This window comes from Budorcas taxicolor, chromosome 22 (genome assembly GCF_023091745.1).
Source record: "Budorcas taxicolor isolate Tak-1 chromosome 22, Takin1.1, whole genome shotgun sequence".
Taxonomy (NCBI): Eukaryota; Metazoa; Chordata; class Mammalia; order Artiodactyla; family Bovidae; genus Budorcas; species Budorcas taxicolor.
The window spans coordinates 38,444,768-38,460,789 of record NC_068931.1 but is presented as its reverse complement, the minus strand read 5'-3'; the positions used below and the strand labels follow the sequence as shown (position 1 = coordinate 38,460,789).

Sequence of the window (16,022 nt, the reverse complement as noted above, 5' to 3'; positions counted from 1 at the left end):
GCTAATCTCTCAGTTGATTCCAAAAACAGTTTAAGAAGTTGGGCCAAGTAGAAAGAATGGAATGATTGGCCCACAGCCACCATCCCTTTAATGAGGAGCGTTCCTGCCAGCAGCGAGGAAAAGTGGCAGTTGGCAGGCCTGCTCTTCTAAGAGGGGACAGCATCGCAGATAGAGACGCCTAAGTGAGCCTCAAACAGGCGACATCACCGACATTCCATGACATTCCAGATAACAATGAGACCACAAATGACTTCTCAGAACTCTTGCTTCTAAGAACCTGCAATTACCGCAAATCCTATCACTGACCCTTACATATTCTTCCTGATCAGTTACCTTGTCACAAGGAGGAAAAGGAAGATGAGGCTTTGGGTGCCTGGCAGATTGAACATGGCCCTGGTTTTCATTAAGGTTCACATGGGAGATCTGAGCTGCTTGTACCTGATCACACGCTCATAGGAAGATACTGGCATAGAGTTACAGGAACAGCGTATGGACGCAACTGAGCCCCAGATTTGGCAATGGCTGCAGAACTTTCCTCAGACAGCTGCTGAAAATTATTTCTGATAGTAGGAGGGTGGAGGTGGGGTACCAGCTGCTAGGAGATGGGGGTGGGGGGTGGGAGGCAAGCAGCCCTAATTTGGGGGTAGAAAGAAGTCTTCTTTCTCAGCTTGGATTCCCAATAACAGAAAAATGTATTTTGGTTCTTTTTGTTACTTTTTAACTTGGCAATTTATAGCTTCTAACATCTGACTGTCAAGCTACACAGAATTATTAGCATTGTGAATCTATTTTCCTCTTTAATTTGCTTGCATTAATGTAGAACCAGCCTCTGGTATTCCCAGAACCAAGTGGAATCTATTTACTAATATATAGCATGTAATATCAGTTAAAAACAAATAATATTTACCAATCAATTGAAATGAATTTGGCTAGATATTTTTATCAGGGGAAGAAGTTATTCAAGAGATCTACAGTTAGTTACATAAGAACGTGGACCATCAGATCTGACCTTCACCTCTAATCTTCTAATCTGAAAGTAAACAGGAGAGCTGGAATCATCCATCCAAATTGTCAGGATAGAATTGTACTAGAGACCCAGCTTAATAATTTCTGGTGGAAATCTTTATCCTGATATTTATCATCCGAGGCTGAGAAAGTGGAGAATCCGCTGGCAATGCAGGAGCCACAGGAGACTCGGGTTCAATCCCCGAGTCAGGAAGATCCTCGGGAAGAGGAAATGACAACCCACTCCAGTGTTCTTGCCTGGGAAAGCCCATGGACAGAGGATCCTGGCGGGTACAGTCCATGCGGTCACAAAGAGTCGGACAGGACTGAGCGATGGAATCATACCACGCGTGTGTGTGAGTGTTGGTTTGCTGCACGGCACAGCACACAGGATCTTAGTTCCCCAACCAGGGATCAAACCCACACCTGCTGCAGTGGAAGAACAATGTATTCATCACTTGACCACCATGGAAGTCCCTATAATCCAAGACTTTTATTGTCCAACTTGTCTGTTTCCTCTGATGGCTATGGGCTTCCTTAGGCCAAGGACTTCTTTATATATCACAGGCTCAAGCACAGTACCTGGCACACAGCCAGAAGGCAATGCATTTTGTTGAATGAACAAATAAACTTGCATGATTGGTATAATGGAGAGAGAACAGAAGTGCTTCTTGATCGACTCGGCCCACCTGCCCGAGGTTCTCTCATCAGCTAGTTTGACCATCAGTGATCTTTGCCAGGGCTTAGAACACAATGATCTCATTTCCAGGCTTTCTCACCCTTTTCGTTTTTCAAAGTAGATTTTATCTTTTTAGAGTAATTTTATGTTTACAGCAAAATTGAGTGGAAAGTAGAGATTTCCATTACACTCCCTGCTTCCACATGCACAGACTCTCCCGTTATCAACACCCCCCACCAAAGAGGTACATTTGTGACAACTGATAAACCTACACTGACATGCCAGTATCACCCAAAGCCCATAGTTTACATTACAGTTCACTCCTTTGCACATTCTATGATTTGTGACAAAATTACAATAATCCACCTCTGTCATGTCAGAACAGCTTCTGAGCCCTAGAAATCCTCTGTGCTCTGCCCCTTCATCCCTCCCTCCCCTCAAACCCTAGTCACCAAGGATCTTTTCACTGTCTCCGTAGTTTTGCCTTGTCCAGAATGTCACAGAGTTGGAATCATACAGTATGTAGCCTTTTCCAGTTGGCTCCCTTCACTTTGTAACATGTATTTAAGGTTCCATCTAGCTTTTCATGGCTTGATTGGTTTGGTTTAGTGCTTTTTTTTTTTTTTTTTTGCTACAGCAGCAATATGTGAGATCTTAGTTCACTGACCAGTGATCAAACCCATGCCCCTAGCATTCTAGCATTGGAAGCTCAGAGTCTTAACCACTGGACCTCCGGGGAAGTCCCTTAAGATGACACTTCTGATGATCTCAATTAGTTCTCTTTATTTCTGGGCAAGAACCCACAAATTCATTGTTTCAGTTCTGACTGCAATTAAACTTATCAGGAGAGATCATGTCATATCTGACATTATCTTTTTTTTTTTCTTTTTTTGACCTCTCCCAGCTTCTTGCTTCATTAAGAGGGCAGATGACTTAAGATGGACTATTCTGGGTTTTTTATGCTATGACTATCTCATAATCTAGCTCCAGATTCAGAGCACTCTTCGCTACAAAGTTGGGCCTCCACCTTAAAATAGTCTAGAACCATGACACTATAGTTCTATGGCATAAGGGCTTCCCTTGTGGCTAAGATGGTAAAGAATCCGCCTGGAATGCAGGAGACCCAGGTTCGATTTCTGGGTCAGGAAGATCCCCTAGAGAAGGGAATGGCAACCCACACCAGTATTCTTCCCTGGAGAATCCCATGGACAGAGAAGCCTGGAGGGCTACAGTCCACGGGGTTGCAGAGTCAGACACGGCTGAGTGACTAACACTTTCACTTTCATGACACCATACAACTCCTAGAAGAGAACATAGGCAAAACACTATCTGACATAAATCTGTACCAATGTTTTTTCAGGTCACTCTCCCAAGGCAATAGAAATAAAAGCAAAAATAAGAGAATAGCACTGAAAGATGTATATTACCATGTGTAAAATAGATGACCAGTGCAAATTAGATGCACAAAGCAGGGTGCGCAAAGCTGGTGCTCTGGGACAACCCAGAGGGATGGGGTGGGGAGCAAGGTGGGAACATCCATGGCTGTTTCATGTCAATATATAGTAAAAGCCACCACAATATTGTAAAGTAATTAGCCTCCAATTAAAATAAATAAATTAAAAAAAACAAGAGACATTACTTTGCCAACAAAGGTCCGTCTAGTCAAGGCTATGGTTTTTCCAGTGGTCTTGTATGGATGTGAGAGTTGGACTGTGAAGAAAGCTGAGCACTGAAGAATTGATGCTTTTGAACTGTGGTGTTGGAGAAGACTCTTGAGAATCCCTTGGACTGCAAGGAGATCCAACCAGTCCATCCTGAAGGAGATCAGCCCTGGGTGTTCATTGGAAGGACTGATGCTAAAGCTGAAACTCCAATACTTTGGCCACCTCATGCAAAGAGTTGACTTATTAGAAAAGACCCTGATGCTGGGAGGGATTGGGGGCAGGAGGAGAAGGGGACAACAGAGGATGAGATGGCTGGATGGCATCACCAACTCGATGGACATGAGTTTGAGTGAACTCCAGGAGTTGGTGATGGACAGGGAGACCTGGCATGCTGCAATTCATGGGGTCACAAAGAGTCTGACACGACTGAGTGACTGAACTGAACTGAAAAAAAGAAAAAACAAATGGGGACCTAAACAAACTTATAAGCTTTTGCACAGCAAAGGAAACCATAAAAAAAAAAAAAATGAAAAGACAATCTACAAATGAGAGAAAATATTTGCCAATGATGTAACCAACAATGGCTTAATTTCCAAACAGCTCACACAACCCAGTAACAACAAAAAGACCCAATCAAAAAGTGGGCAGAGGATCTAAAGAGACGTTTCTCCAAAGAAGACAGACAAATGGCCAACAGGCACATGAAAAGATGCTCAGCATCGCTAATTATTAGAGAAATGCAAATCAAAATTACAATGAGGTACGACCTCACACAGGTCAGAATGACTATCATCAAAAAGTCTACAAATAACAAATGCTGGATAAGATGTGGAAAAAAGGGAACCCTCCTTCACTGATGGTAGGAGTGTAAATTGGTGCAGCCACTATGGAGAACAGTATGGAGATACCTCAAAAAAAAGAAGATACTGTGGAAGTGGAAAGTCAATTCCACCCTGAGTACCCCCCAGGATGGAAAAACACACAGTGAACCTCAGATCTGTATGACGAGAAATCGCATAAATATTACTTTTTAAATGTGAGTGCCATTTAAAATGTGTAGACTTTTTGATGATGGCCATTCTGACCAGTGTGAGGTCATACCTCATTGTAGATTTGTTCTGACTAGTGTGAGGTGGTAGTTCATTGTAGTTTTGATTTGATTCTCTAATAATTAGCAACATTGAGCATCTTTTTATGTGCCTGTTGGCCATCTGTATGTCTTCTTTGGAAAAACATCTATTTAGGTCTTCTGACCATTTGCTTTCTTCATTAAGGACTCCTGGCACTTCGGCACTACATACTAAATAAGCAATGAATAACTTCGAAATGGAATCAAAGTCTAGTTTCACATACGCAAGTCCGGCAGCCTCTCAGGACACCTGCGCAGCCCTTCACCCTCCTGCCAACTCCCAGCCAAGTGTCAATGCTGAGCAAGGTTTACTCTGCCAGGCTCTCTGCAGGGATGGCTGCCAACAGGCAGAAAGAAATCATATTGGGGCAAAGATTAATATCTGACCCCCAGGTGAGATTACTTTTAGGTAATGAATCAGCATGATTTCTTTGAAATCAGCAGAAATATGAGAGGGAACATCATTTACCATGAAAAACACTCACCAGGGAATTAGGAAAGTGACCTTTGGGTAAACTACTTAAACCATCAGCTTCCATGTTATCATTTTTTAGAGCAAAGGCATGTTTATTTTAAATACCAATACTTTGCCCATGACCTTACCCCCAGTGGGTCACTGGAAGCTTTAAGAGGTGTGATGACCTGACATCCTCCAGCCTGGACTCCTCTCCCAGAACACACACACACAGCCCTCTCCTCTCTGATGCCCTCTCCTGTGAGTCTCCGCTGTTTCCTCCCCTCGGGCCATGCTTCCCTCCCTGCAGCAGAGGGAGGCACACCCACCTCAGGACACTTTCCCCTCCCCTTCACTCCAGCTCAGTGCTCCGTCCATGGTGATCACCCTACCCGGTCACTCAAGCCAGGAATCCACAGACTCTCCATCTATTTCCTGTCTCAGCCTTCACTTATATCCTTTACGCTAAGTTGCTTCAGTCATGTCTCTTTATGACCCTATGGACCACAGCCTGCCAGGCTTCTCTGTCCATGGGAGCCTCCAGGACACTATGTACTATATCTTTCATAGTACATGTCATAGGGACTTTTATTAGACTTCTCCCCTTGTTTGTTTGTTTTGTGCTCAGGCTTGTGCTCCCCCCAGGCCCCTAAATTATAAGCACCTTGAGGGCAAGAATTAGATTAACTTATTCCCTACTATCCTAGCACCTAGCGTGGTACCTGATACCTAACAGGTACTCGATACATAATTGTTAAATAAGTAAATGAATTTGGATAAACGACCTACTCAATCAGCCCACTGATTATGAGCGGGACTATACAGCTTCTCCATCATGTTGTGGTCGTGACAACAGGGAGGGAAGAGCATGTGGCACCTGTCACTAGGCAACAAGCCAAAGGGAGAGACGTAGCATCTGGCACCCGCGGTGGTAGCCTGGAATCTGTGGGGAGGTGCCAAAGAGGACCAGTTTGGAGGAGCTTCCTCTGGAGCCTGAGTCTTAACAGTCAGGTGGCCCTCTGCTGCCCTTTCAAAAGCTAGATCATTCAGGGCTACCTACATAGGCCGTTCTCCACCCAGAAGAGATTCTTTGTGTTTCAAGGAGACTTCATGGGCCTGATAAGGTTTTTTCATTGTCAGTATCATTCGACAGGAAAATACCCTTTCCTGATAGAGAGAGAGAGACTTAGTAGAAAACCGAATGCTTTGACAATTTTAAGCCTGTGTTAAATTGAATAACTAATGTCTTTTGCAATTCTAGCTCAAAACTTTAGGACAAATGGACAAACTAAGTTCAGTTCAGCCCCTCAGTCATGTCCAACTTTCTGTGACCCCCATGGACTGCAGCATGCCAGGCTTCCCTGTCCATCACCAACTCCCAGAGCTTGCTCATACTCATGTCCATCGAGTTGGTGATGCCATCCAACCATCTCATCCTCTGTCATCCCCTTCTCCTGCCTTCAGTCTTTCCCAGACTCAGGGTCTTTTCCAATGAGTAAGCTCTTTGCATCAGGTGCCCAAAGTATTGGAGCTTCCACTTCAGCATCAGTCCTTCCAATGAATATTTAGGACTGATTCCTTTAGGATTGACTGGTTTGATCTTCTTGCACTCCAAGGGACAAACTAAATGCACAGATAATTTTTAACAGATGACACACAAAAGCCTCCACAAAGAGAGGTGTGTGTATGTGTCTTCTTTCCAGCATTTATAATTATTATACGTTTATGAACAAACGTAGGGTTGCTGCTGCTGCTGCTGCTGCTGCTAAGTCGCCTCAGTCGTGACCGACTCTGTGCGACCCCATAGACGACAGCCCACCAGGCTCCCCCGTCCCTGGGATTCTCCAGGCAAGAACACTGGAGTGGGTTGCCATTTCCTTCTACAATGCATGAAAATGAAAAGTGAAAGTGAGGTCGCTCAGTCGTGTCCGACTCTTTGCAGCCCCATGGACTGTAGCCTACCAGGCTTTTCCGTCCATGGGATTTTCCAGGCAAGAGTACTGGAGTGGGATGCCATGGCCTTCTCCGAACGTAGGGTTACATCAACCTTAACATATTCATAGAGAAAGGACAGCAGCTTTTTTTGTTTGTTTACAAAAAACAAACAGTTTTTGTACTTATACTGAAAGTAGAATTCACTGGTGGGCGTGACTAAGGAGAGAACGGCACCGAGGCTCTCACGAGTGCAGAGCCGTCATTTGTCCGGGGGCCATCACTAGGGATTATTTGACCTCACAGTCACTGGGGATGAGCCGCTTTCCTGCCACCATGTTTTTTTCAAACTCATCCACATGAAACTTAGTAAATCCCACTTCTTGGAGATGCAGATCTTCTGGCGGCCAGGGAACTTGAACTTGGCCCTGCAGAGGGCCTCAGTCACATGCTCGTGTTCTGCAGGTTGGTGCAGATAGACATAAAGACTTGGCCGGTGTGGACCCTGGCCACTTCACCTTGGGGCTTTCCAAAGGCAACACACATACCTGTCTGGAGCCTAGACTGGGGCGAGCATGCCAGTCATGAATGTCCACTGGAAAGGGCTGTCTCCAAGGTCCCTTAGGGCAACCTGTACAGACAACAGGCTGCATACACTATCGAGGAGGCTGCTGTCTGCAGCCACTGCCCACTGGGTTCCCAGGGGGAGAAGAGTACAGGGCTGGAAAAGCAGTTTATTTTTATAAAACCCTTCCAGATCAAGCCATTTTGATGGAAATTTCATATGCCATTCAAAGACGCTGCACTTTTGCCTGTTGAGATATTCTATATTTTTTCAGCTTTCTGACTTAGTAGTTGGAGATGTCAACCTCATTTATGGCATCTGGTATGTGCCCAGTCCCTCCGATGGCAATATTCCTACCTTGATGGAGAAATGCTAGTCCTGATCAAAGTCAGTTTGGGGTTGATTGAGAGGAGAGTCTCACCATTTTCTCACGTGACTTTTGTGTCTGGAATGCCTAATCAGCTAATGCCTAATCAGCTAATATTAGAAGACCTGTAAGGCAAGAGTCTACACAGAGAAATATCTTCAAGTAGGCTGCTCTGTTTAAACTCACCTTTGGCTGAACTTTCTATTCACATTTTTTTCTTCATTGATCTTCATCATAAAAATGTTTCTAGCTCACATTAAAATAATCATTATAGAAGATCTTAATTAATAGTGAAATGTCATCATCATTGCAGATATTATCTGTTTGTGGTACCATATCACTCCTGAGTTTAAAATGAACGTTGAAAATGTTATTCATTCAATGTGGAATCTTAGAAAATAACACAAACCAACTCACTTACAAAACAGACACAGATTCACAGACATAGAGAACAAACATGGTTACCAAAGGGGAAAGGGGAGGGAGAGAGATAAATTAGGGGTAGAGGATTTATAGATATGCACCAATATATATAAAATAGATAACCAACAAGGATTTACTATACAGCACAAAGAACTATATTCAATATCTTATAATAACTTATAATGGAAAATAATCTGAAAAGGAATACATATATACATATAACTGAATCACTTAAAACTAACACAATATTGTAAGTCAACTATAGTTCAATTCTAAAAAATTTTTAAAATAGGACTTCCCTGGTGCTCCAGTGGATAAGAATCCACCTGCCAATACAGGGGACAATGTTTCAATCCCTGGTCTGGGAAAATTCCATTGCCCTGGGGCAGCTAAGCCTGTGCAAAACTGCTAAGCCCGTGCTCTCGAGTCGCACGTCGAAACTCTAGCGCTGCAAGTACCGAAGCCCGCGAAGCCCGCACACCTAAAGCTTGTGCTCCACAACAAGAGAAGCCACCCCAGTGAGAAGCCCTCACACCACAGCTAGCGAGCAGCCCCCACTCGCCACAACTACCCATGCACAGCAACAAAGACACAGTGCAGCCAGAAATAAATAAAGATGAAAAGAAAAGAAACTTATTCATCCATAGCTGTATCATCCGTCTCTCTCAAATTCGCAACAGGGTACAGTGGACCTTGCTTCCATCACTGCCCACAAGCACCCTGGTGATCCACACCTGGTCTCTAAGGTACCCCCTCCAGCTGATGGCACTGGCTGCCTAGACAGAACCAGGCCTCCCAAAGGAGGGACCTGGCAGCAGCCGCCTGCCAGGGGAACTGGCCAGTGAGGATGTGAATGGTTCTGGAAAACCCCAATCTACTCTGTGGAAGCTTCTTCTCCAGCACTCAAACTCCAAGACTTGAAGTCATGTGTTAAACCACACTTCTAAAGTGTATCCTTTTAAGCATTCCAACATTTACATCATCAATTTTCTAGACATAGACGATAAACAAGCCAGCATGAGTTTAATTCCACAAAATCCAAAATGCTTGAGTCTGACAGCACTATAATGCAGTAACTCATTTGTCTCCCAAATTGATAACTCCCTGGAGATATATGAAGAAGCAAATGGATATGTGATTTCACCTACAGAACAGGGATATCAGAAAAACTCATCTAAATATGCCCTTCGGCCTACACCCTTGCACTGACTAGCAGTCCAACATCAGCTATTTTAACTAATTAGGAAAACATTTTGATCCAACAGCACTTTATGCATGGTGGGGCGGGGGCGACTCAATATTTATGTAGTGTTATTGCTGGCAAGGATAGTTAGGCACGTGTTGAATAGAGAACACAACTCTAGACTTGGTGGTGGGAAGAAACAAAAATGATGAGAAGCTATGGTCTGTGCAAGCACAGCTTCCTCGCCATGCGTCCTTCTGTCTGGGGAGCTGACAGGGTTTATGAGGCTGTTCAGACCCCAACTCATTAGGAATGAGTCAAGTACTAGGACCAGAGTCGACCAAGAAACTGGTTTATTAGCTTCCATGAATTGCATATGAGGACTTTTAAACCTTTCTTATATAGCTATCAACACAGTGCCCTTCCACATAAAATAAAGTCCCATTAAGGAATCCACAGGAACGCACCACAAACTCCACTCCATTACTCTTTCCGCCTCATTTTAAAGCACAAGTGATGCTCTTCTTTTAAACAGAAGATGCTGAATGCTCATTCTTGGCAGGAACACCCAGGTTAAGGACTAGGAGCCCAGGTCAGCCTGAGGAACAATGAAGTAAGGGCTCTGCGAGGTAGTACTGGAGTGATACAGCTGTTCTCTCCAGGCTGTAGTGCACGTCAAGAATCGCCTGGAATCCCGCTGACACGTGGATGCAATAAACCTCAGGTGGGCCTGGGACTCTGCATTTGTAACAAGCTCCCAGGTGATGCTGGTCCTAGAACCACATTTTGAGCAGCTTGCTTTTGAAAATACCCTGGGAACCTAAATTAATTGTTCTGCAGTGGAGCTTAGAAAGAGAAGAGCAGGTGAAAATAATACCAGAACTCCCAAATGATCCCATAAATGCGTGATTCACCAGAAAAGACTCCTTGTTTCAATATATGTAAATAAAACAGGCAATACAGCTAGATTTTTAAAAAAGCAAGCTTATTAACTGTTTCCACCATCAGAGCCTATGGCTGTTATAACATAAACAGATAGTGCAATGTATTCATAATCCTATCTTATTTCAAATTAGTGCCTATTTCCCCCCTAATAAGCTTCGCCACTTTCAGCTTCACTCCTAGAAATGAAAACTCAGAAGTGGAGAGTGTTCTTTTTACTTTAGATATTTATCTTGTAAATAAATACAGACAGGGGCCGCGGGGAATCTCTTAAAGGGTCCAGGCTGTTAGTCAACCTCAGTTCTTGCATCAGCAGTGCTGCTAATTCGCTGGTTACACCACAGGCCTCCTCTGAGCCTCAACTGCACATTTGTGCAGTGAGAGCCTTAGAAAAGATGAACCCCCACCCCCGCCATCACTCCAGGCCCCCGACCACCTTTGATTCTTAGAGGTCACCAAAGGCAAACATTTAACAACTTGATTTGAGCGGATTACCTTGGATTTTCCTTTCTTGCATATTGATCTCCCAGGCCTGTCCTGCAGCAGGTCCGGGACCCCTAGGGCAGCCAACGCGGTCTGCTCATTCCACGGTGTCGACCGCCCCCTGCAGGCGCTCCCCGGGACTGACTCGCCTGATGGTCTGCGAAGGTCTCCTTGGAAATACAGACTCACTCTTTTCTCCAAGTGGACGCTGGGCATAGGAAAGAGCAGAACAGAAAATAAGTGTCTTTTTCAGAAGAGGAGCGACAAAAGCCAACTAATAAAGACCCAGAGGGGAGGAAGGCCCCTCAGGGGTTGGGAAAGGGAAGGACAGTAGGCAAGTCTTAGCTGTCCCAACAGCAGCATCTGTTAAAGGGAGCTTTGTTTATGCACTGTCTAATCCTCTAGTTCTTTGCTTCCTACACATTGCTTACCAGAATCTTGGGATTTTCCGAGGCAGAATATGCATACTCTATTATGTTGCTACCATAACAGAGTACATTTTGACCAGAAAGCTTTATATCCCGCATTATGTGTAGGTACATGATTGTTCAGTGCTTGTCTATAGAAAAGTTAAACCATCCTCAGTAAGCTGAATATTATCTTCCCATTTCCCCTTACTCAAGGCATAAGAAATTACTATAATTTACCGCGGCACAAAGGTAATAAAAGTGGATAGAAGTCGTCTTTTCAACATCTAAGCACATTTCTGGGAGAGCTTTTGACTGCCAACAGCCCTAATTATTACCATCTTTGTACCTAATTGATTTAGTCACAGTCCATGTGGTCATTTGAGTACTGTTTGATTCTGATGATAAAGGATTAATGGCCCATGTCTCCATTTTGCTCACAAATGCTTTAGAGTGTGTTTCTGCCTTGTATTGTAGGCAATTATGCTTTCTGTGCAGAATCTGTGAAGTTAATGATTCTTCACATTTCCTGAAAAACGTTTTTTTTTCCCCTTTTTGTTCAGATGAGTGGGTAGTTACTTTCTCTCTAAATATGAGTTTCAGAACCATTGTATTTCTATAGCTAAAGCAGATGTAAAGCATAGCTAATGAATGCTCATTCCTGTGCGTTTCATGAGACATCGAAATTGTGTTTTAAGGACTTCCCTGGCACTCCAGTGATAAGACTCCACACTTTCAATGCCGGGGGTGTGGGTTGCATCCTTGATTGGGGAAATAATATCCCACATGCCACTTTGGACAGGGCAAAATTTTAAAATAAAAAAAATTTTTTTTAATATTGTATTTCAAGTGCTTTTCCTGTGGTCCCCTCATCTTTTTCATGTCTCAGTTAAGGCATCAGTGTGGCTATAATGGTAGTGGCCACTGAAGTGTTGAAAGGCAGTGGGCAGAGAAACAGAATCCAGTTACTAGAAACTACCTGCATCTTCCAGAGAGTCCAAGAAAGAGGACGGTCCCTCTGCCCCTCGACTCCAGCCTACCTCCCTTTCCCCTGACCACAGCGCTGACCCACTCCGCAGGGAGATGGAATATTCAAGAAGCCTCAGACAATGGTGCCTAAGCAGCCCTCGAGCCCACACCCATGAGTACATTCTTGGTATTTATATGCGTTACAAGTTGATCACCATGCTAAAGTCTAGTAACCATCCCTCAGCGTACAAAGTACAAAGTTATTACAATATTATTGACTGTATTCCGTATGTAGGGGCTTCCCTCATAGCTCAGTCGGTAAAGAATCTGCCTGCAGTGCAGGAGACCCAGATTCAATTCCTAGGTAGGGAAGATCCTCTTGAGAAGGAAATGGCAACCCACTCCAGTATTTTCGCCTGGAGAATCCCATAGACAGAGGAGTCTGGCAGGCTACAGTCCATGGGATCACAAGAGTCAGACACGACTTAGCAACTAAACCACCACCACCATTCCGTATGTGGTATGTTACATCCCTGTGACTTATTTATAACTGGAAGTCTGTACTCGTAATCCCCTTCACTTTCGTCACCCAACCCTCCACTCCCCTCCCCTCTGACAACCACCCATTTGTTCTCTGTATCTATGCATCTGTCTCTCTTTTGATTTGCTTGTTGTTTTTTAAGACTCCACATATAAAAGAAACCAGATGGTATTTGTCTTTCCCTGGGTAACATTTCATTTTAGCATAGTACCCTCTAGATCCATTCACTTTCATGACAATTGGCAGGTTCATTCCTTTTCCTGGCTGAGTAGTATTCCATTGTGTATATGTGTGTGTATCTATATATATGTATAATGGATACATCTTTATCCATTCATCTGTTGATGGGCACTTAGGTTGGTATTATAGATAATGCTGCAGTGAACATAAGTGTGCATATATCTTTTCAAATTAGTGTTTTCATTTTCTTCGGGTAAACACCCAGAAATGGACTTGCTATATCACAAGTACATGCTTAAGGCATGCATTACTCATTGCCACAGACACAGAGCCTGCTTCGTCATGGCAGAAGTTTAACAATCTGGAGATTAACTTGGTTCTCCTTATTCTCAGGTCTGAACATAGTTCCAACATTCAGCTTTGGACTAGGTGAGAAATCACATTAGTTTCTTCTATATTCTAACCCATTCGTTGTCTGAGGGTGGAATTATTTTTTAATTAAACTTTTACCTTGGCATAGTGTAGATTCCCATATAGTAATAAAAATAATGCAGGGAGATCCCCTGACCCCTTTACACAGTTTCCTCTGATGAAAAAATCTTGCAGAACTGCAGTACAATATCACAACCAGGATGCCAATGTAGGCAAAATACAAAACCTTTCACCATGCTCTGAGGATTCCTCCAGGCTGTGCTGAGTGGTCTTGCGTGATAAGGGTGTATCACAGTTGGTTTATAGTCATTCAGCTGTTGAAGGACATCTGGGCTGTTCCCAATTTATTATGGATAAAGCTGTGATAACATTTCCGTGGAGGCTTTTCAGTGAATATAGGCTTCATTTCTCTAAGATAAATTCCCAGGAATACAATGGTTAGTCATATAATAGTTGCATGTTTCATTTTTGAAGGAGCTGTCATACTATTTTTCAGAGTGGCTGCACCATTTTATATTCCCACGAGCAATCCATGAGTGATTCTGTTTCTTTAAATCCTCATCAGCATTTGTGGTCATTATTTTTTCTTATATTAGTCATTCTGATTGGTGTGTAGGGCTTTCTCATGGATTTCATTCGCGTTTCCTCAGTGGCTTTTGATGTTGACTTTTTTCTTGGGCTTATTTGTGAAATGTTTCTTTCCATCTTTTGCCCATTTGCTGATTGGGCTTTTGGGGTTGGGTTTTAAATGTACCTTTTTTTATAGAAACTATAAGTTCTTTGTCTTTGTGTGATGTTCAAATATTTTCTCATGTCTAGCTTGGTTTTTTTTTTTTTTTTTACTTTAATAGTCTTTCACAGAGGAAAAGCTTTTGATTTGTGTCAAATCTAAGAACCTAGGCTAGAACCCCAAAGATTTTCTTTAATGTTTTTTTCCCCCTAAAAGTCTACTTTACACTGAAGTCCAGGATCCATTTTTAGTTTCTTCTTGTGTAAGGTGTGAGACTTAAAGTTCAAAGTAAATATCAATGGATGTTTACTCCAACACCATTTATGAAAAGGCTATAGTTCCTCCTTGAATTGCTTTTGCACTTTTGGCAAGATCAGTTGGACATATTTCTGTCGGTTTATTTCTAGATTCTCCATTCTGTTCCATTGATCTCTGTGTCAAACTCCTGACAAAAATAATAGAGTAAATCTCACTTTACTCTTAAAGATTATTTTAGCTATTCTAGTTCCTTTAACTTTCCGTGTAAATTTTAGAACAGTCTTGTCTATGTCCACAAAAGTATGTGATGTTGATAGGAAATGCATTAAACCTGCACATCAATTTGGGGGAAATTGGCATCTTGACTATGTTCCGTATTTAAATTCCTAAACATGGTCTGCGTCTGGATTTATCTAGATCTTCTTCGATTTCTCTCATCAGTGTTGCTTAGTTTCCAGTATGCAAGTCCTGCACATGTTTTGTTTACAACATGTGGTCAGACTACACCTAAGTATTTTAAAGTGATTGTAAATGGTGTTGCATATCTACTTTCAGTGTCCATATGTTCAGGCTGGTATTTAGAAATAGTTGATTTTTGTAGCATCTTATATCCTGTGACTTTGCTAAATTTACTTACTAGTTCAGGAATTTTTGGCAGATTCCTTGGGGTTTTCTGTGTTGGCAATCATGTCACCCACAGTAGGGACGGTTTTATTTCATCTTTCCTAATGTGTATGCTTTTTGTTTCCTTACCGCACTGGCTAGGACTTCTGGCACAACGTTGAGTAAGAATGGTGAGTGGACATCCTTGCCTTGTTGCTAGCTGTAGGTTTTTTGTAGATAATCTTTGTCAAATTGAGGGCGTTCCCTTTTATTTCTATTTTTCTGAGAGGTTTTATAACGAATGAGTTGTTGTTGAATGCATTTTCTGCATCAGTTGGTAAGATTGTGTAATTTTCCCCCCTTTAGCTTATTAATAAGGTGGACTACATTGACTGATTTTCTTAAACCAGCCTTGCATCTCTGCAAGTAGAATACCCCATCTAAGTAAAATAAACTTGACCTGCTCTTGGTATATAATTCTTTATATATGTTGCTGAATTCTATTTGCCAGCATTTCGTTAAGGACATTTCTGTCTTTACTCACAAGATCTGTGGTTTTTTCTGCTTTTGGTATCAGGGTAATGCTAGCTTCATAAAAGGAGTCAGGAAACATTAACTTCCCTTCTGTTTTCTAGAAAAGATTTTGTATAATTGGTTTTAATTTGGTTTTAAATTTTGGTAGAATTCTCCTGTGAAAACACCTGGGCCGGATATTTTTTGGGGGTGAGTTTTTAATTAAAAATTTGATATATTTATGAGTTACAGCTCTGTTGACTTTTAATATTTGGTGAATTTGGTCCTTTGTGTTTTTCAAAGAATTGGTCCATTTCATCTAAACTGTCTAATTTATCAGTGTACAGTCATTCATAATATGCCTTTGTTATCATTTTTATGTCTGTAGTGATGTACTTTGTCTCATTCCTCATAATGGTGATTTGTGTCTTCTTTTATTCATTGTTAGGCAGGAGTTTGTCGATTTTATTGATCTTTTCAAACAATCAGCTCTTTATTTCACTGATTTTCTATATTGTTCTCTTTTCAATTTCACTGATTTTTGCCCTAATCTCTATAATTTT

General features: G+C 42.3%; 1 protein-coding gene and 1 non-coding gene across 2 annotated transcripts in view; one reads left to right on the top strand and one right to left on the bottom strand.

Annotated features, from left to right (window-relative positions):
- The window catches only part of DLGAP1 (DLG associated protein 1), a 299,073-nt gene that overhangs the window by 115,139 nt on the left and 167,912 nt on the right, over positions 1–16,022 (top strand). The gene's annotated exons all lie outside the window — the stretch shown is intronic.
- LOC128067609 (small nucleolar RNA SNORA70) lies at positions 7,467–7,596 on the bottom strand. The gene has a single exon (XR_008201419.1). It is a non-coding gene; the product is annotated as a small nucleolar RNA SNORA70 (small nucleolar RNA).